Source organism: Ambystoma mexicanum, chromosome 3q (genome assembly GCF_040938575.1).
Source record: "Ambystoma mexicanum isolate Mex_15411 chromosome 3q, UKY_AmexF1_1, whole genome shotgun sequence".
NCBI lineage: Eukaryota > Metazoa > Chordata > Amphibia > Caudata > Ambystomatidae > Ambystoma > Ambystoma mexicanum.
In genome coordinates, this window is record NC_090926.1 from 326,843,909 (window position 1) to 326,865,913 (window position 22,005).

Genomic DNA, 22,005 nt, shown 5'->3' on the forward strand with positions numbered 1-22,005 from the left:
TGTAAAGTTGGGGCTCTGCTGTTTGCGGCTGCAGAGCCCCTTATTTGCGAGAATTACTTTTTTTTTTTTTTTTAAATTGCCAGGGAGCTGCGAATTTCCGCAGCTCCCCGGCCAGTGGAGCACATGTGGCACACAAGCCCCAACCCCTGACCCTTGGATCAGGGAGGGGGCCGATTTTTAAATGAGCCCTGGAGGGGTGAACAGGGATGGTTGGGCCCTGTTCACACATTCAGGGCCATCACAAGGAACAACAGCTGCGTTGCATGATGCCAGAGCCCCAGGCAAGAGTGTTTCAATAGATAAGAATCATCTTATCTATTGAAACATGCTTGCCTGGGGCTCTGACATCTGGTTGCGAGGCCTTTGTGCACCAGCCCCCAGCAGCACAACATCAGAGGCAAACCACGAGCCTCTTGATACAGATGCACGTTTTTCTGTTAAAAAGGAAAACGTGTATCAGCATTGAGATGTCTGCGGTTTGCAATGGTCATCCGCCCCGTGTAGCTGCTAATGCAGCTACACGGGGCGGATGATCATTGCAAACCGCGCTCATCTTAATGTAAATAGCCTGCAAAGGTGCGGGCTGCATCCACAAGGCCTGCTCCACCGTGCTTTAAAGGAGCTGGGCCCCGAGGACCCTATAAGGAGGCCTAGCTCTTGAAAGCGCGGGGGAGCAGGCATCGCGCTTTAAAAGAGCTGGGCCCGAGGACCTCATAAGGACGCCTAGCTCCTGAAAGGGGGATGTCAAGGTGCTACATTTAAGGTGCATTTGGTGTAGCACCTAGACACCCGCTTTCAAGAGCTATGCCTGCTTTTTATGAAAAGCAGGCATAGCTCTTGAAAGTGGGTGTCTAGGCGCTACACCTAAGGAGCATTTGGAGGAGACAGGGGGGTTTAAGTGGTACTGCTCAAAGAAGCACATATTATAATTCATTCATCACCGCCTAAAATGCTCTTAAATTGTAAAACAAAATAAACATTTCAGATGTGCGCTATTGTGCATGCCTGGCAATGCCCCCCTACTACAACAACAAGATAAAACAGGGAATACTGCAGTTTCCAATGGGCGCATAATCTTGACAAGGGGACCAGAGCCCCAGATAGAGATAAAGAAACCCGCAAAACCGGGACACCTCAGCACACCCCGCCACGGGGTCCCATGGCTATGCATGCACAATACAAAGGGCCACATTATTATTATCATTATTATTATTATTATTATTTTCAAAAGACAGGCCAGACTGGCAATTGTTTTTTAAAAAGCTAATACGGTGCAACTGCACATATGTCTTTAAAGCACCACACGCTGACCATTGTTTTAAACATAGCGGCCCCCAGCATTTACCCCAGAGTCTAACAAACAAACATATTTTGTACCTATGCACATGTATATATTTTTAAACACAGTGGCATGTCAATAATTAAATATAAAAGTTAGTACCTGGGGCAGGACTAAAATCTAGCACAGCCCCTAGTGAAAGGTCTGGGAAGAGGTCCTGTAGATAAATTAGGAAAAGTTACCATTTTACATAAAACTAATGGAGGCTGCAGCATGTCAGAGTTTATAGACTCCTTAACTGATAGTCTGTCTGATCCTGCTCCTGCATGGTAGCTGTAACGAGCACGATGACTTCACACACACACACACACTGGGTCTGCAGCTGGTTAATTCTTAACAGGCGTCGCACAAGGGCTGACAACAGTTAAGCCACCCCTCTTTATAATGGTATCTCAAAAATGGCAGGCTTTGCAGATATCTGTGAAATTAACTCCAGATGGTCACCAGCTTCTGCCGCTCAAGATAAGGCCCTAGGACTTTGAGACAGGATCTAAGGGTCTTGGGGGAAGGGGAGGGCTGGGGGATGCATGGTCAGCCGGATACCATCCTCCCGGAAATTACAAGGGCTCCTCCACCGCCTGGGGCTGCATGGGTGTGGCAACATCCCCGAGAAATTCAAAGTGATCCATCAGAGCTGCCCCTCGGGGCTCAGACCACAGCACTTCCACCCTACCCATCCTGCTAAGGGCTGCAAGAACAGGCCATGCGGACACCGAGGCCATTTCCGGCCTCCCCTGGAATTTCAGAGATCAACAGCATGTCCGCTGGGCCTGTTCCTGTTGAATTACAGCTGTAACACCACAGGGCTGGGCCCAACATCTGCTTTTGAGCTCTCTCTATATATATAGACGGCTGGCAGGGGTGTGGGGTGAACATGGCTTGCGCAGACCCTTGTGCATGTCATTTTGCAGCCTGAGTGCCTTGAAAAGGACAGAGACCTCCACCGATGGCCCAGGATCCACACATGGACCCTTGCAGAACCATAGGGTCTTGCTTCACAAGCCTGTTGGACTCAGCCCCATCACCCCAACATTTATTATGAATATTATTATTCATAAATTATTTTTTTAAAATGTTTTCTCCCCAGCATAAACGATTGAAAAATTATGAAATATTAATTTTAATAATCATAAAAATATGATTTCTAAAAATTTTCTCCCCAGCATAACCGGCGGGAAAATTATAAAATATTACTTTTTAATAATAATAAAAAAAAATGATTATTAAAATTAATATTTCATAATTTCCCATTTTTTATATAATTACAAATATATTTTCGCATTTTTTCTTTTTTTTGTTGTTGCTTTTTTTCTTTTTCTTTTTCTAATTTTTACCTGTCTTATTATAAGTGTAGACACCCTGCCACACTATACTCAAGACCCGCTTTAACACCGCCACCCCTGGTCAACGCCCATAGCTTCAGTCTTATGTATACCTTACCGCACCTGCCCGTTTGCACCGATGTTGTTTAATCAGAGGTTCAAACCGGTCCTCAGGATTGGCTTGGACCTACAGCCAAAACACTGCTGTATATATACACCCTGCACGCCACGCCCCACCCTTCAAAAACCCGCTCCACACTTCCGGTTCTTTGGGGGGACATCCGGAGGAAGTCCCCTTGGGGCCCCAACCCTTGGGGGGACCTTCCCGATAGCCCCCATGATGTCACATCCGGTGGGACACCCCCGCTAAGGACCCAGGGTCTGTTAAACACACCTACAGCACTTCCGGGACAGGATTTTGTCCAGGCAGAACTTCCGGGGGAAACACGAGGGGGCCACGCCCCGGATATGATGTCATAGGGACTGGATATCCCGCCCTAAAGGGGCGTGGAAAGCTGTCAAGGCTCGTTTGATGAGGAAAGGTATCATTGTACACTACTCATAATATAGACGAATAAATGTATACCTTCTTGGGTTAACGTCTCAAAGGAAGCTATGTATTAAGAATGTTCTTAGCGTATCTTGATTTACTGAGCAACTTTTATATTGTAAGTGTATATTGTGACTTTTGCATTTATAACCCCTCTGGTGTTGAAACACCAGTTCCTTTAGGGTATGTTCGGTCAGAGCTTTTCTAGTCTTCGTAAGGGTAAAAAATATGGTGCTAACCCTGATGTTTGCACAACCCTGGTTTAAGGTTGATTTTCTATAGTGGTACACTTATGGTGATTTTAAGTATTTTGGGTGAATTTTATAATGTACGGTGATAATAGGCAACGGGGAGGAAGTGTGGTTATAGATGAATTTTAATAAGTCAAGCAAATATGTCAGCCGTGATTTTACAGTGTAGATACGCTGTTTTATATTTATTTTTACTGTTGCAGGCTGTTATTATCACATTCATTAAAATAGCAATTGATTTTTTGTATATATGGTGCAGATAACGAGTAGTTAGAACCCAGTGGTTACCAACTAGCATATGTTTGTGGGATTCTTCTATGGCTGCTACCACTAGACACCCTAATGTATGGACATAGGAACAACTGAGGCACTGTGCACTTTAAGGTATTGATATAGGAATGTCCAGAAGCAAGTGGTTATGTTGCACTTTCAATGCACTATGCACTTTACTGGATTTGCACTATGCACTTTACTCTGCAAAATAAGTCACAAACATGAAAATTCCATATGCCATTGTCAGCTATGATATATACAAACGAGAATGATATTGAATGTATCAGATTGTTGCTTAGTCATGCCTGCACAGCGTAGCATTTCACGAATAATATGCATAAATACATGGCAATTCGGTAATGCACATATAAGTTACTAATATGATTGAAGCAGATGTTTCTCAGTGAAAGATGGTGGACTTTTGGCTTAATACAAGTAAATGCAAATAACTAGTCCCTTTTTTATGTTTGGGATTTGCCCATTCAGATATGGCTGACAGCTAACCACACGGTAGAATTAGTCCTCTTTCTTTGTCTGAAACCGTACCTCACGAGGTATTTTAACTGTTTGGTAATATGGATCATCTGTTGTGATCAAGCAGTGAGGGAACCGCGAAACGTTAACTCCGCTATGTGAGGGCCGTATGTTCTGGGAGAACCACGATGTTAGTGGATTGTACGAGCCACATGCTGCCCCTTTTTATTGAATGAAGATTACCTTTTGAAACTCTTTTCAAAACTGGTTTCCTGAATCAACATTGAATGACTGGGGGAGTGCTTTCCAATGGACTGGAGAAATAACAGTCATCTGGATATATATATATATATATATATATATAATATATATATATATATATTGTTGGACGTATAGATGATATGGAAAGCTCTAGCCCTACCTCAATAGCATTGAGAAATCGTTAAGAGCCTCTATCCAATTTAGCTGATATTGGTTGGCTTAGAGGTTCCTCTAACGAGAAAGCATTGGGGCCAACTCAGACACTGTTTACAACCACAATTGTCCCATAAGCACATGTATCCTCTGAGTCAATCTAATTTCAGATTTTATCATAAAATATATTTATTTATTTATTTATTTGCATTAATAAAGCACACAAACTGCCCACGGGCATCGAGGCGCTGTTACAGAATACCCACTTGACATAGGCACAATATTTACGATGCTGGTAAAAAAAGATTGGTTTCAGACATTGCTCGTGTTCCATGGTTACAGGGGAATAGTAGGGCTGGTGCATGTTTCTTTGCCGTACTGGGCTCTAAATTAAAAAATAAGGACCAATTAGAGTTTATTGGCACTCATAATGTCACTTTGTATGCAAGAAACTTTGTCCAAAACTACTATACATTTAGATGGCTTCATGTCTGTATGCAGTATGTCCACCTCAAATGCAAGAGGGAGAAATGTCATCACCGATTTATTGTTCTTCTTGTATTTCTCTTGTGAATACCTCTGAATATTTAATAATAGTTGAACTACAATCTGTTAATGCATGCTGTGTTATTGAAGTTAATTCCTACGTGAGGCCAAGAGCAAACACATAGAACCTTTTTACATGTGGATTGGTGTAAGCCGAGCGGGAGGTCCTCCTTGTAGCAAATGCCAATGATCTTATGTGTTGACTTCAATGCAAAAAGGGGTTTTGCTAATAATGTGGAATTCTTTAAAGTAGATGAATATTTAGCATGTGGCTTACCTTGGGTGGTGCTCTGGGACACTAGACATGATACAAAGGGGGTCCAATGGTTCACCGATATGCACCAAAGGAAACTAAAATGTATACATGGAAGAACCCCCTCTGTTTCTACTGCAAATGTAACTTTTTTAGGTTCCAAAAGTTAATGAATTATTGTTTGCATATGTATCTATTTTGAGGAATGGTTTTGGGTTGCTAATCTGTTTATAATGCAGAGATTACATAGTGATCGTGCAGCCATTTCCCAGGTAGAGCTGCTGCGCAATCTAATAAAATGGGGTTTCCACAAGGCCAACTATCATCTTGCAAGCGCAGACTAAAATGGGACCATCTTTTAGAACGTCATTTGGTTGATTCTATCTAAGCAATAGGCCCCGAGCAGGAGGGGCATTACTACTTCAGGTAATGCCCCGGGGCTCATAGTTACAGGCCCGAGCGAAGCGAGGACCTTAATGAAGGCACCAGGGCATAACCTCAAGTGGTAATGCCCCTCCTGCTCGGGGCCTATTGCTATTAGTACCCCGGCCCATAAGACCGGGGTACTAAGAGCATTTTATTCTGTTCTGAAAAGCTCTGATAATTCGACTAGTCTAGATCAGACATTAAGAAGCAGTTTCAACCCAGCTCGCCATAAGGAAAGCAGGATAGAATGAGAAGGGCTGGGTTGCCCCTGTTAAAGCAACAGACTTTTCGGATACATGTTCTTTTTGAAAGACTGTGGAGAATGGTCTATTCTGCTGCAAACCCACAATTATCGAGAATAATTTAACTCCATAGCAAAGGCATCCCCACTTTTCAAGTCTTTATGATGACACTACGGATCACAAAAATGTAGATGCCATAGACCTTGCCTTTTTTCCATGTACTACTGAGGAGGTAACTAGAGTTATTACCTCTTTGAAAGGCAATAAAAGTCTGGGTATTGATTATGTTCCTTCAGATTCATATCGTATGAACATTATGGTCTGGTCAAGGGTTTTGCACAATGTATTTAACGCAATGGTCCTTTCTAATATTTTACTGTTGTTTTGGAATAAGGCAGTAATTGTCCCAATTTGAAAGAAGGGAGATCGGATGAATCCAGGTAGTTACCGCATATAACCCTTCTAGACTGTTCTTTTACAGTTTTGGCAAATTACTTCTAAATAGAATTCTCGATTGGGCAAAAGAGAGTAATATCTGCTGTCCAGTTCAAATACATTTTACAAAGAGCGTGGCTACTAGCCACCTTGTGGCAGCTAACTCCATATCTGTTCAACAGGAAACTGTCTACGGTGCATTTATGGGTCTACAGACTGCTTTTGAAACAGTTGATCTGTACAAACTGGGGTCTGTACTGGATAACCTGGGGCTTCCTCGGATGATTCTCAAAATGTTGATAAAACTCTAAGAAATAACTTAGCCAGATGTTGGCTATCCTTCTGGAGGTTTGATGACAGATATTTTCATAAGTCCATCGAGGGGTCACAAGGATCAAAGGAGACAGTACCAGGGACCTGGTACTGAGGAGTTGCTTACCCCTCACTACTCTATATCAGAGCAAGGTTGGATATAATCCTAGTCACACATACATATAATTATCTAACAGTAGTCATTCGTGTCAGCCAGACAAAAGACCGAGGGTAGAGAGAGGAGGCATACCTGAGAATAATTTTAATTCAAAATTCAGAACATTAAAAAGCTACAAAATACGACATGTGTACAGATATAAAACAGATACAAGTGGTGTGAAAAACAAAACATATAAGGCAAGGCTTCGGGGGGCAGAGAGCCTTAGAGAGAAACAAAAACAGGTGAAATGACTTGATACACCTTCATTTTCTAATACAAAAATGTTGCAAAATGGCAAAATTTAGCATTTGCTGAGATATAAAGTGTCGACATGTTTCGGCCAATCGTCATATGGGACATTTTCTCAAGTGTCCATACAGAATCTAGTTGTAGTGGCCATCATCAGGACAAGACATTTCTTCAAATACAGCCTTATAAGTGATTCGATGTGGGTATCACGCACATCTAAAAAAATACACATATATATAAAAATTAATCACAATGCATGAAAAACATTTACATATATCTTAAAACTAAGGAACAATAACAATGTAACCTTTAGTCTTAAAAACTACCCTATATAGGCTGTTTTAATAGCCCAGCATATTTTTTGAAAACACACTCCAATAGTGTCATGTGCCCCAAACACATTCAAATACATGCGGTGCAACATATCCCAAGAGTTTTCCAGTGGGAGCATAAATTTGTGTGACATAGAAAAATTGGATCCAACTCTTACCAGTAGCTACTGAATAGAGTGTGATCAGTGAAAAAACCATCCATGGCTCTTATACAGACGAAAGTATAGCACGATCTACTTGCTACAATGGTCGTCCAGAGGATTCAAAGTACACTCTACATGAACGAGAAAATTTATTCCCAGTGTTAATTTCATTTTATCTCATTTTAGGCCCAAAACTGTTTTTAATATAGTTTGAGGCAGTATGTGCTGTTGGCAATCACTAAACCACAGGTTTACATAGGTTGACATATTTTCTTGCTAACCTAGCCTGAGAACAACTAATTATAGGATATTTTAACGTAATTACTTCGATATTTGTCATTTAAATGGTGTCAAAAAATGAAAAAACAAATGTATCACAGGTCAAAAGACTAATCATCCATCCTAACAAAGCATCAGAGTTATTATTTCAAAAAGGGGAGAAAAAAGAGGAGTCTGGCCCTTGTACAAGAAAAAATGTATCGCAGTGCACACCTTTGATATTCCAGAACACAGTCGCCAGCGGTTTTTTAATGGGCTACGGGCACGATTGTGTCAACGTTATGCAGCCAAGTGGAATTTATACCACGCAAGTCCGAGACAGTTAAACGGTTAGTTCGCAGAAAATCTGCAAGATGTAGAAAGAGAACTAATCAGCTTAGCAGCTCGGTAGGAATCGAGCACTTAACTTTAAACACGGTAAAGGACCGACGCTTACCTTAATATCCTGCAAGGGCCTACGGGTCCTCTTGTCCTCACCGCTGTGTACCAAGTGGTCAGAGCGGTGTTGTGGGAGGAGGCTTTTAAATACGTGTATCAATCACGTGATATTGGGTAGGACCTTTTTTTTCTTTAAAGGTACAGTGTGTGTCCCCATCTGATACGGGGGAAGACAACCTGGACTGCAATTGTCCAAGTGTAGAGATGTTCCACGAAGATATATACACACAAAGTAAATTCAAAAGTAAATTAAAAAGAAAGCCCTGGGACGATGGAGTGTCCCAACAGGAAAAATATAACTCGAAACACGTGGTGTATACACGTGTTTGAAGGGAGCTGATGAAAAAATGAGTCCCGAGGAGAGGTCTGAGCGTATTAGCGTCAACCCCTCACAAGGTAATCAAATCACCAAGGGTCAGAAAAAACGCACCGGGGTCGTAGAGTGTCCCATGGTGAAGTGTCTGCAGATTATTTATCACGTCACGTAATCAGGTTATTCCATTCCACCGAGGAGTTGAGCCCCTGATTTACCGTATTTAGCGTGTATATCAATCTTTGTTCAGCCCGGCTGAGAGACAAATCTCTATTTCCTCCTCTTGGTGAGGGGGATATTTTTTGAATTACAAACCATTTGAAGTCCGTGTAATGGTGCTTAGCTATGGTGTAATGGGAGACCATGGGTTTATTCTCGGTTTTGTTCTTTAGGCATGACCTATGTTCGCAGATTCTAAGGCGAGCAGTGCGGCTAGTTTTTCCTATATACAATAGGTTGCACGGACATTTAATTCCGTATATCAGCCAATCTGAAGCACAGTTGGAGAAAGATCTCAAATTCCAAACTTTGCCGTTTAGGTCAATGGACTTACAATTGTCTGTTAGGTCACAAACTGAGCAGTGGCCACATTTAAAATGGCCCACTACAGGAGGAAGATTCCACAAAGTGGATTGTGCTGAAAGGGGGCGGGTGGCAGGGTACGTATGGACCAAAAAATCTTTAACGTTTTTTTGGCGCTTGAAAGCAAACCTCGGTTGTGGGGGACTAAACTCATCCGTAGTCAGGATATGCTATTGTTGTTTAATCACTTTGCGCAAAGTATTGCTAATGGGGCTAAAAGTGCTGACGCACGTAATCCTGTCCTCTTTTGTCGAGGGTTCATGTTGAAGGCATCTAGCTCTATTAGCATATTTAGCTCTTTTATATGCTCGGTTAATGCATTTATTAGGATACCCCCTAGCAGACAGGCGCTGTTTCAAGTCTCTGCCTTCTCGAGCAAAATCTTCTAGATCAGTACAGTTTCTTCTGAGTCTCAGAAATTGCCCAATAGGTAGGTTCTCACGTAAACTTCGAGGATGAAAGCTGTTATACCTGAGGAGAGTATTCTTATCTGTGGGTTTACGGAAAAGGCTCGTATTAAGAGTCCCATCTTCCGTTTTAAAAATGAGAAGATCCAGAAAGGAAATAGTGGTGGCGTGAAACATCATAGTGAATTTGATGTGTGGGTTATGGTTATTGAGCCATTCTAGAAAACAATGCAAGCGGGGAAGATCCCCCTGCCAGATCATAAATACATCGTCTATATAACGGCACCATTTCAAGATATCTTTTTTGAAAGGATTAGACGAATGGTAGATGGAAGTGGTTTCAAAATGATCCATAAATAAGTTAGCCAAATCTGGCGCAAAGGTTGCCCCCATACTTGTACCATGGATTTGTTTATAGAAGGTCCCTTCGTACAAGAAGAAATTTTCTGTCAAAGCGATTCTAATGCATTCCATAATAAATGGTGTGGGTACTTTTAGCAATGTGTCAGTACGTTGATTTAAAAAGAGCTCCATTATTGTAAGACATTCTCCTTGTGGAATGCTTGTATAGAGCGACGTCACGTCTAAGGTAACCAGGAGATCATTGGTATTGAGATGGATCTCGGAGACTAAATTAATCATACTGGTGGTATCTTTTACATAGGAGTTCATGTGTAGCACAAAGGGTCTAAGGAACCAGTCTGCATAGATAGAAAGTGGCTCTAGGATAGAATTGATGGCTGATACAATAGGTCTCCCAGGTGGAACCAATGCATTTTTATGGACCTTGGGGAGGAGGTAAAATGCAGGGGTGACAGGTGATGTTTTTATGAGAAACTGATGTTCATCCTGATCTATCCATTCCTCTTGCAGAGCATGGTCCATCAGGCTCTTGATTTCTGCACCGATGGAGGCTGTAGGATCATGATTCAGTCTACGATAAAAATCAGGATTGTTCAGTTGGAGCATCACTTCTGTGGAATAAAGTGTGGTATCCCAAAGAACAATTCCTCCGCCCTTATCGGCGGGTTTTATTAGGAAAGTCGTGTTCTTTTGTAGAACATCAAGGGCCAGCCGTTCACTGTGGCTCAAATTGTCTCTATGGTGGTTTTTGTCTTTTAGGAGATGTTTTGTTTTTTCTAAAATCTTATTTTCAAATGCTAAAATGGCCGGGCTAACCATAGCATTGGAGGGAGTGAAGTGTGAAGGCACTTTAAGGAAGGTTGTACTGGGTATTTTAGTAGAGGATAAACCATCTTTAAAGAAATATTTTAAACGAATCAGGCGAAAGAATTTGTGTAGTTCAACCTGAGTGTCAAAACCTTTAGCTCTAGTAGTGGGGACGAAACTCAGTCCATTTTTCAGGACCGATGTTTCTGCCTCAGTAAGAATGTGGTTTGATAAATTGAAAATCGGAATCACCAATTCTGAGGGGGACCCCTCCAGTTGCGGGTTTGCATCCGTGGTGGCCCCTGTTGCCACTGACGTGGTCTCCTCCCTCGCCCTTGAAAAAAAGGTTGGTTGTTCGGGTCGGGCCCATTTGAGGTAGTGGGATTATCGGAGTCACTGCTTGATGTGGTATTGGAAGTATTGGAGAAACTCACATATTTGTTCCTAGGGGGACCTGTGGTTCTTTTTCTGCTTTGTGCCTGTTTGTTTTGATCCTCATAAAAGGAGGGCACCAAATATGGATACGTGTTAGTTTCCTTATAATTTTCCATATCTTTTTTGTATTTCCAAATTTTTTTATCTAAAGTGAACTTTTTGAATTTTACTATTTCTTCTTCAATTTTTGTAAGTTGTTCTTTAATGTCTCTTATAAGGTTATCGCCTTTCATCTTGTTTTCAAGAGTTTCAATTTCCAATTTTTGTTTGGTGGACTCTTCTGCCGAGGTATCAATAATCAGAATCAAATAGTCACGTGAGCATTTATTCCCAACAGCACTAAATTGTCCCTTAAATTTGGTGTTATCTAAAAAAACCCTTGGGATATTTTTAACTTGTAGACCTTCAGGAATGATGCCTGCTTTTAGATAGGCTAGCATCATCTGTCCATGAGATTCCGTGCGGATCAGTTTTTTCTTTTTTTGTAGCAATAGATCCAGATCGTCAGTTTTGGCGACTGGCGGGGCATTAGTTGTATCCATAGCCACTACCGTAGGTAAAGTTATCAATCTTTGGTAGTATTCTTCCGAGAATGTCAAAATATTGACACTCTCCATCTTAGTTTTAGACACTGTGTACCATGTGTGTCTGTCTCAAAAATAAACCAATGTCGGCTATCAATGAGGCCTTTCAGCCAAAGGGCTGTCCAAAAGGTGTATTAACAAATCAGGCCAAAACCCAATGTTTTTTGTTTTCGGGGGAGCAAACTCGCAAAAGGGTTGAATCACAAGGATCAAAGGAGACAGTACCAGGGACCTGGTACTGAGGAGTTGCTTACCCCTCACTACTCTATATCAGAGCAAGGTTGGATATAATCCTAGTCACACATACATATAATTATCTAACAGTAGTCATTCGTGTCAGCCAGACAAAAGACCGAGGGTAGAGAGAGGAGGCATACCTGAGAATAATTTTAATTCAAAATTCAGAACATTAAAAAGCTACAAAATACGACATGTGTACAGATATAAAACAGATACAAGTGGTGTGAAAAACAAAACATATAAGGCAAGGCTTCGGGGGGCAGAGAGCCTTAGAGAGAAACAAAAACAGGTGAAATGACTTGATACACCTTCATTTTCTAATACAAAAATGTTGCAAAATGGCAAAATTTAGCATTTGCTGAGATATAAAGTGTCGACATGTTTCGGCCAATCGTCATATGGGACATTTTCTCAAGTGTCCATACAGAATCTAGTTGTAGTGGCCATCATCAGGACAAGACATTTCTTCAAATACAGCCTTATAAGTGATTCGATGTGGGTATCACGCACATCTAAAAAAATACACATATATATAAAAATTAATCACAATGCATGAAAAACATTTACATATATCTCAAAACTAAGTACCAATAACAATGTAACCTTTAGTCTTAAAAACTACCCTATATAGGCTGTTTTAATAGCCCAGCATATTTTTTGAAAACACACTCCAATAGTGTCATGTGCCCCAAACACATTCAAATACATGCGGTGCAACATATCCCAAGAGTTTTCCAGTGGGAGCATAAATTTGTGTGACATAGAAAAATTGGATCCAACTCTTACCAGTAGCTACTGAATAGAGTGTGATCAGTGAAAAAACCATCCATGGCTCTTATACAGACGAAAGTATAGCACGATCTACTTGCTACAATGGTCGTCCAGAGGATTCAAAGTACACTCTACATGAACGAGAAAATTTATTCCCAGTGTTAATTTCATTTTATCTCATTTTAGGCCCAAAACTGTTTTTAATATAGTTTGAGGCAGTATGTGCTGTTGGCAATCACTAAACCACAGGTTTACATAGGTTGACATATTTTCTTGCTAACCTAGCCTGAGAACAACTAATTATAGGATATTTTAACGTAATTACTTCGATATTTATCATTTAAATGGTGTCAAAAAATGAAAAAACAATGAAAAAACAAATGTATCACAGGTCAAAAGACTAATCATCCATCCTAACAAAGCATCAGAGTTATTATTTCATACTGCCTCAAACTATATTAAAAACAGTTTTGGGCCTAAAATGAGATAAAATGAAATTAACACTGGGAATAAATTTTCTCGTTCATGTAGAGTGTACTTTGAATCCTCTGGACGACCATTGTAGCAAGTAGATCGTGCTATACTTTCGTCTGTATAAGAGCCATGGATGGTTTTTTCACTGATCACACTCTATTCAGTAGCTACTGGTAAGAGTTGGATCCAATTTTTCTATGTCACACAAATTTATGCTCCCACTGGAAAACTCTTGGGATATGTTGCACCGCATGTATTTGAATGTGTTTGGGGCACATGACACTATTGGAGTGTGTTTTCAAAAAATATGCTGGGCTATTAAAACAGCCTATATAGGGTAGTTTTTAAGACTAAAGGTTACATTGTTATTGTTACTTAGTTTTAAGATATATGTAAATGTTTTTCATGCATTGTGATTAATTTTTATATATATGTGTATTTTTTTAGATGTGCGTGATACCCACATCGAATCACTAATAAGGCTGTATTTGAAGAAATGTCTTGTCCTGATGATGGCCACCACAACTAGATTCTGTATGGACACTTGAGAAAATGTCCCATATGACGATTGGCCGAAACATGTCGACACTTTATATCTCAGCAAATGCTAAATTTTGCCATTTTGCAACATTTTTGTATTAGAAAATGAAGGTGTATCAAGTCATTTCACCTGTTTTTGTTTCTCTCTAAGGCTCTCTGCCCCCCGAAGCCTTGCCTTATATGTTTTGTTTTTCACACCACTTGTATCTGTTTTATATCTGTACACATGTCGTATTTTGTAGCTTTTTAATGTTCTGAATTTTGAATTAAAATTATTCTCAGGTATGCCTCCTCTCTCTACCCTCGGTCTTTTGTCTGGCTGACACGAATGACTACTGTTAGATAATTATATGTATGTGTGACTAGGATTATATCCAACCTTGCTCTGATATAGAGTAGTGAGGGGTAAGCAACTCCTCAGTACCAGGTCCCTGGTACTGTCTCCTTTGATCCTTGTGATTCAACCCTTTTGCGAGTTTGCTCCCCCGAAAACAAAAAACATTGGGTTTTGGCCTGATTTGTTAATACACCTTTTGGACAGCCCTTTGGCTGAAAGGCCTCATTGATAGCCGACATTGGTTTATTTTTGAGACAGACACACATGGTACACAGTGTCTAAAACTAAGATGGAGAGTGTCAATATTTTGACATTCTCGGAAGAATACTACCAAAGATTGATAACTTTACCTACGGTAGTGGCTATGGATACAACTAATGCCCCGCCAGTCGCCAAAACTGACGATCTGGATCTATTGCTACAAAAAAAGAAAAAACTGATCCACACGGAATCTCATGGACAGATGATGCTAGCCTATCTAAAAGCAGGCATCATTCCTGAAGGTCTACAAGTTAAAAATATCCCAAGGGTTTTTTTAGATAACACCAAATTTAAGGGACAATTTAGTGCTGTTGGGAATAAATGCTCACGTGACTATTTGATTCTGATTATTGATACCTCGGCAGAAGAGTCCACCAAACAAAAATTGGAAATTGAAACTCTTGAAAACAAGATGAAAGGCGATAACCTTATAAGAGACATTAAAGAACAACTTACAAAAATTGAAGAAGAAATAGTAAAATTCAAAAAGTTCACTTTAGATAAAAAAATTTGGAAATACAAAAAAGATATGGAAAATTATAAGGAAACTAACACGTATCCATATTTGGTGCCCTCCTTTTATGAGGATCAAAACAAACAGGCACAAAGCAGAAAAAGAACCACAGGTCCCCCTAGGAACAAATATGTGAGTTTCTCTAATACTTCCAATACCACATCAAGCAGTGACTCCGATAATCCCACTACCTCAAATGGGCCCGACCCGAACAACCAACCTTTTTTTCAAGGGCGAGGGAGGAGACCACGTCAGTGGCAACAGGGGCCACCACGGATGCAAACCCGCAACTGGAGGGGTCCCCCTCAGAATTGGTGATTCCGATTTTCAATTTATCAAACCACATTCTTACTGAGGCAGAAACATCGGTCCTGAAAAATGGACTGAGTTTCGTCCCCACTACTAGAGCTAAAGATTTTGACACTCAGGTTGAACTACACAAATTCTTTCGCCTGATTCGTTTAAAATATTTCTTTAAAGATGGTTTATCCTCTACTAAAATACCCAGTACAACCGGCCTTAAAGTGCCTTCACACTTCACTCCCTCCAATGCTATGGTTAGCCCGGCCATTTTAGCATTTGAAAATAAGATTTTAGAAAAAACAAAACATCTCCTAAAAGACAAAAACCACCATAGAGACAATTTGAGCCACAGTGAACGGCTGGCCCTTGATGTTCTACAAAAGAACACGACTTTCCTAATAAAACCCGCCGATAAGGGCGGAGGAATTGTTCTTTGGGATACCACACTTTATTCCACAGAAGTGATGCTCCAACTGAACAATCCTGATTTTTATCGTAGACTGAATCATGATCCTACAGCCTCCATCGGTGCAGAAATCAAGAGCCTGATGGACCATGCTCTGCAAGAGGAATGGATAGATCAGGATGAACATCAGTTTCTCATAAAAACATCACCTGTCACCCATGCATTTTACCTCCTCCCCAAGGTCCATAAAAATGCATTGGTTCCACCTGGGAGACCTATTGTATCAGCCATCAATTCTATCCTAGAGCCACTTTCTATCTATGCAGACTGGTTCCTTAGACCCTTTGTGCTACACATGAACTCCTATGTAAAAGATACCACCAGTATGATTAATTTAGTCTCCGAGATCCATCTCAATACCAATGATCTCCTGGTTACCTTAGACGTGACGTCGCTCTATACAAGCATTCCACAAGGAGAATGTCTTACAATAATGGAGCTCTTTTTAAATCAACGTACTGACACATTGCTAAAAGTACCCACACCATTTATTATGGAATGCATTAGAATCGCTTTGACAGAAAATTTCTTCTTGTACGAAGGGACCTTCTATAAACAAATCCATGGTACAAGTATGGGGGCAACCTTTGCGCCAGATTTGGCTAACTTATTTATGGATCATTTTGAAACCACTTCCATCTACCATTCGTCTAATCCTTTCAAAAAAGATATCTTGAAATGGTGCCGTTATATAGACGATGTATTTATGATCTGGCAGGGGGATCTTCCCCGCTTGCATTGTTTTCTAGAATGGCTCAATAACCATAACCCACACATCAAATTCACTATGATGTTTCACGCCACCACTATTTCCTTTCTGGATCTTCTCATTTTTAAAACGGAAGATGGGACTCTTAATACGAGCCTTTTCCGTAAACCCACAGATAAGAATACTCTCCTCAGGTATAACAGCTTTCATCCTCGAAGTTTACGTGAGAACCTACCTATTGGGCAATTTCTGAGACTCAGAAGAAACTGTACTGATCTAGAAGATTTTGCTCGAGAAGGCAGAGACTTGAAACAGCGCCTGTCTGCTAGGGGGTATCCTAATAAATGCATTAACCGAGCATATAAAAGAGCTAAATATGCTAATAGAGCTAGATGCCTTCAACATGAACCCTCGACAAAAGAGGACAGGATTACGTGCGTCAGCACTTTTAGCCCCATTAGCAATACTTTGCGCAAAGTGATTAAACAACAATGGCATATCCTGACTACGGATGAGTTTAGTCCCCCACAACCGAGGTTTGCTTTCAAGCGCCAAAAAAACGTTAAAGATTTTTTGGTCCATACGTACCCTGCCACCCGCCCCCTTTCAGCACAATCCACTTTGTGGAATCTTCCTCCTGTAGTGGGCCATTTTAAATGTGGCCACTGCTCAGTTTGTGACCTAACAGACAATTGTAAGTCCATTGACCTAAACGGCAAAGTTTGGAATTTGAGATCTTTCTCCAACTGTGCTTCAGATTGGCTGATATACGGAATTAAATGTCCGTGCAACCTATTGTATATAGGAAAAACTAGCCGCACTGTTCGCCTTAGAATCTGCGAACATAGGTCATGCCTAAAGAACAAAACCGAGAATAAACCCATGGTCTCCCATTACACCATAGCTAAGCACCATTACACGGACTTCAAATGGTTTGTAATTCAAAAAATATCCCCCTCACCAAGAGGAGGAAATAGAGATTTGTCTCTCAGCCGGGCTGAACAAAGATTGATATACACGCTAAATACGGTAAATCAGGGGCTCAACTCCTCGGTGGAATGGAATAACCTGATTACGTGACGTGATAAATAATCTGCAGACACTTCACCATGGGACACTCTACGACCCCGGTGCGTTTTTTCTGACCCTTGGTGATTTGATTACCTTGTGAGGGGTTGACGCTAATACGCTCAGACCTCTCCTCGGGACTCATTTTTTCATCAGCTCCCTTCAAACACGTGTATACACCACGTGTTTCGAGTTATATTTTTCCTGTTGGGACACTCCATCGTCCCAGGGCTTTCTTTTTAATTTACTTTTGAATTTACTTTGTGTGTATATATCTTCGTGGAACATCTCTACACTTGGACAATTGCAGTCCAGGTTGTCTTCCCCCGTATCAGATGGGGACACACACTGTACCTTTAAAGAAAAAAAAGGTTCTACCCAATATCACGTGATTGATACACGTATTTAAAAGCCTCCTCCCACAACACCGCTCTGACCACTTGGTACACAGCGGTGAGGACAAGAGGACCCGTAGGCCCTTGCAGGATATTAAGGTAAGCGTCGGTCCTTTACCGTGTTTAAAGTTAAGTGCTCGATTCCTACCGAGCTGCTAAGCTGATTAGTTCTCTTTCTACATCTTGCAGATTTTCTGCGAACTAACCGTTTAACTGTCTCGGACTTGCGTGGTATAAATTCCACTTGGCTGCATAACGTTGACACAATCGTGCCCGTAGCCCATTAAAAAACCGCTGGCGACTGTGTTCTGGAATATCAAAGGTGTGCACTGCGATACATTTTTTCTTGTACAAGGGCCAGACTCCTCTTTTTTCTCCCCTTTTTGAAATAATAACTCTGATGCTTTGTTAGGATGGATGATTAGTCTTTTGACCTGTGATACATTTGTTTTTTCATTGTTTTTTCATTTTTTGACACCATTTAAATGATAAATATCGAAGTAATTACGTTAAAATATCCTATAATTAGTTGTTCTCAGGCTAGGTTAGCAAGAAAATATGTCAACCTATGTAAACCTGTGGTTTAGTGATTGCCAACAGCACATACTGCCTCAAACTATATTAAAAACAGTTTTGGGCCTAAAATGAGATAAAATGAAATTAACACTGGGAATAAATTTTCTCGTTCATGTAGAGTGTACTTTGAATCCTCTGGACGACCATTGTAGCAAGTAGATCGTGCTATACTTTCGTCTGTATAAGAGCCATGGATGGTTTTTTCACTGATCACACTCTATTCAGTAGCTACTGGTAAGAGTTGGATCCAATTTTTCTATGTCACACAAATTTATGCTCCCACTGGAAAACTCTTGGGATATGTTGCACCGCATGTATTTGAATGTGTTTGGGGCACATGACACTATTGGAGTGTGTTTTCAAAAAATATGCTGGGCTATTAAAACAGCCTATATAGGGTAGTTTTTAAGACTAAAGGTTACATTGTTATTGTTACTTAGTTTTAAGATATATGTAAATGTTTTTCATGCATTGTGATTAATTTTTATATATATGTGTATTTTTTTAGATGTGCGTGATACCCACATCGAATCACTTATAAGGCTGTATTTGAAGAAATGTCTTGTCCTGATGATGGCCACTACAACTAGATTCTGTATGGACACTTGAGAAAATGTCCCATATGATGATTGGCCGAAACATGTCGACACTTTATATCTCAGCAAATGCTAAATTTTGCCATTTTGCAACATTTTTGTATTAGAAAATGAAGGTGTATCAAGTCATTTCACCTGTTTTTGTTTCTCTCTAAGGCTCTCTGCCCCCCGAAGCCTTGCCTTATATGTTTTGTTTTTCACACCACTTGTATCTGTTTTATATCTGTACACATGTCGTATTTTGTAGCTTTTTAATGTTCTGAATTTTGAATTAAAATTATTCTCAGGTATGCCTCCTCTCTCTACCCTCGGTCTTTTGTCTGGCTGGCACGAATGACTACTGTTAGATAATTATATGTATGTGTGACTAGGATTATATCCAACCTTGCTCTGATATAGAGTAGTGAGGGGTAAGCAACTCCTCAGTACCAGGTCCCTGGTACTGTCTCCTTTGATCCTTGTGATTCAACCCTTTTGCGAGTTTGCTCCCCCGAAAACAAAAAACATTGGGTTTTGGCCTGATTTGTTAATACATCGAGGGGTCAGACAAAGTTGCGTTCTGGCACCTATCCTTGTCAATCTTTCTACAAATTATTTTTGCAAAGCTCCATGAAAAGCTAGCATTGTCATGTGGCACGCTTTAAATCCCTTTATGAACATATGCTGATGATGGTGTACCAATGTTGAGGTCACCATTCTCCCGTCAACTTAATTGGCTCCGGGTATCCAAACAGATTCAATTTAAATCCCTGTGTATTGTGCACCAGGCTTTCAATGGTGTGGGAGCTCAATGCTTGCAGGCAAAATGCCCCCCACAGGTCCTCAGATGTTCACAGGAAGCCTTGCTGACTCAATTGTCTCGTATTAAATGGTCCCGTGCTGGCGGGCGAGCTTTTTCATTTGTAGCTGCTAAACTATAGAACTCACTCCCCCTTTCACTCAGTGCTATGGAAAACCATCATTTGTTTCGACGTTCGCTGACATTTTTCTTTTTTAAAGAATTTTGATTTCTGCTACCTTTCCTCTGTTGCTTTTGCAGCACCAAGATGTCCTCGGACGCACGCTGTGCTTTATAAGTGGCAAATCAAATCAAGCCTCAGTCGTTGCAGATCCTTATGGACCAGAATACTGAGTAAACAAATAATTAGGGTCTGAAAATCAATGATGATAAAGCTGCAGTAATTACTTTTGCAAACAAGAGAATGTTCAAAAGTAAATCTAGGACCCTAAGGCGTCTGCCATCAGATGATATGGTGCTACTATACAGGGTTTTACTAATGAACAGCTTCTACAAAGAAAACAGAATCGTTTTTGTAAACGAGTGCTGGGTTTACCCCAATCAGCAAAGAATGATGCACCCATATGGAATTGGGGACTCGAGTTTTTAGAAAATCATAATAAAACAATTGATTTATTTCTTAAATCTTTGCGTAATTAACCTGCATAGTTAACCCAATTTTTACTAACAGCATTATGGTCCCGTGAAAAGGCAGAAACTATTCCTTGGTTATCATATGTTGAAAAAGATTTAAAGTTTGATGACAATGAGTTTGTGGTCTTGATAACTTTGCAGCACGAAACACCTTAGAGAAATCTAACGTACAGGAAATAAAGGTAATCATTAGGAATACATCATCTTAATCGTGTGAGGACCTTGAAAAGTAAAAAATGACTAATAGACCATTTGCATTAGTAAATACCTAATCTGGTTGTCAAGAATATTGAAATCAGTCCCCAAGGAATCGCATTTCAATCACCATCTTTGTTGAAATAGTTTGCAGCGCAATACACCATTTGCTAAATAAAATGGCACCAGGACATGGTAGGGTTTTGTCCTTTTTGTGTAACGTCTATTCAATTTATTTTTCACTTTCTGTTTTTATGCCCACAATATAAAAACCCAAGGAAGAGCTTTTTAACTTCTATTTTAAAAGAACTTTGGTTTACACAATGTCGCCTAGCTATGCTTTTTGAAAAATGTAATGCATAAAGTCCCTGCTACGTTTGGGCATATTTACAAGATGTGTGCTAGACACTTGGGGCCCGATTCATGGAATTATCTGCATGGGAAAATAGGGTACTTGCATGCGCAACTGCGTGCAAATCCGCCTTCGCTGATTCATGGCATCAAATGCGCGGTACCTTTCCTGGACTTGCGTGGAGTTCACGCTGGATCGGCACTTCTCTGCGAGTGAAGGAATGGCTTGCGCGCCACTCCAAGCAGAGTCTGGGACAAGGCTGCACAGCGACCAAAATAGGGGGCGGCACATGCAGAATAAGGAATAACACGCATACATGAGGCCGTGTTGAGGTACGGTCCACTGTCAAGCAATCGTACACCCTTACCAAACGCAAATAAACACATATTTATGAATTCGCATTCTGAACGTCAGGTCGCAAAAAAGTTAACGCAAATCCTAGTACACTCCCGCCACCCGATAGCAGGCGTAAACATAAATGCGCATCTATAAAGCATGCAATACACACCAAACGATGAATCCAACATTTGCCTGAGTGTTCGTGCACGGACACCACAGGAGGAGGAGGGTGGCTAGGGCCCGGATCTTCAAAACACGTACTACCCTCTTTGGGATGCCGGATGACCAGGTCTACGGTAGGTACAGGTTCCCCCCATATCATCCTAGACCTGGTCAGCGAGTGGGAAGATGGGCTAACATCACCCACCATGTGCTCCCCGGTCCTTAGCCCCCTACAAAAAGTGCTCACTGCCTTACATTTCATGCCAACTGTATACTTCCAGCGGGCCACTGCCATGGTAGGCGGTATCTCCCAGGCCACACAGTCACGCTGCCTACACCAGGTACT

General features: G+C 40.8%; 1 protein-coding gene and 2 long non-coding RNA genes across 3 annotated transcripts in view; all 3 read right to left on the bottom strand.

Annotated features, from left to right (window-relative positions):
- Nucleotides 1-22,005, bottom strand: part of LOC138582540 (uncharacterized) — a 182,933-nt gene that overhangs the window by 9,951 nt on the left and 150,977 nt on the right. The window lies entirely within an intron of this gene.
- Nucleotides 7,078-7,785, bottom strand: LOC138581857 (uncharacterized). Its single transcript, XR_011304829.1, has 2 exons — nt 7,737-7,785; nt 7,078-7,462 (listed from the first exon to the last, which is right to left on the bottom strand). It is a non-coding gene; the product is annotated as an uncharacterized lncRNA (long non-coding RNA).
- Nucleotides 12,297-13,004, bottom strand: LOC138581858 (uncharacterized). The gene is made up of 2 exons (XR_011304830.1): nt 12,956-13,004; nt 12,297-12,681 (listed from the first exon to the last, which is right to left on the bottom strand). It is a non-coding gene; the product is annotated as an uncharacterized lncRNA (long non-coding RNA).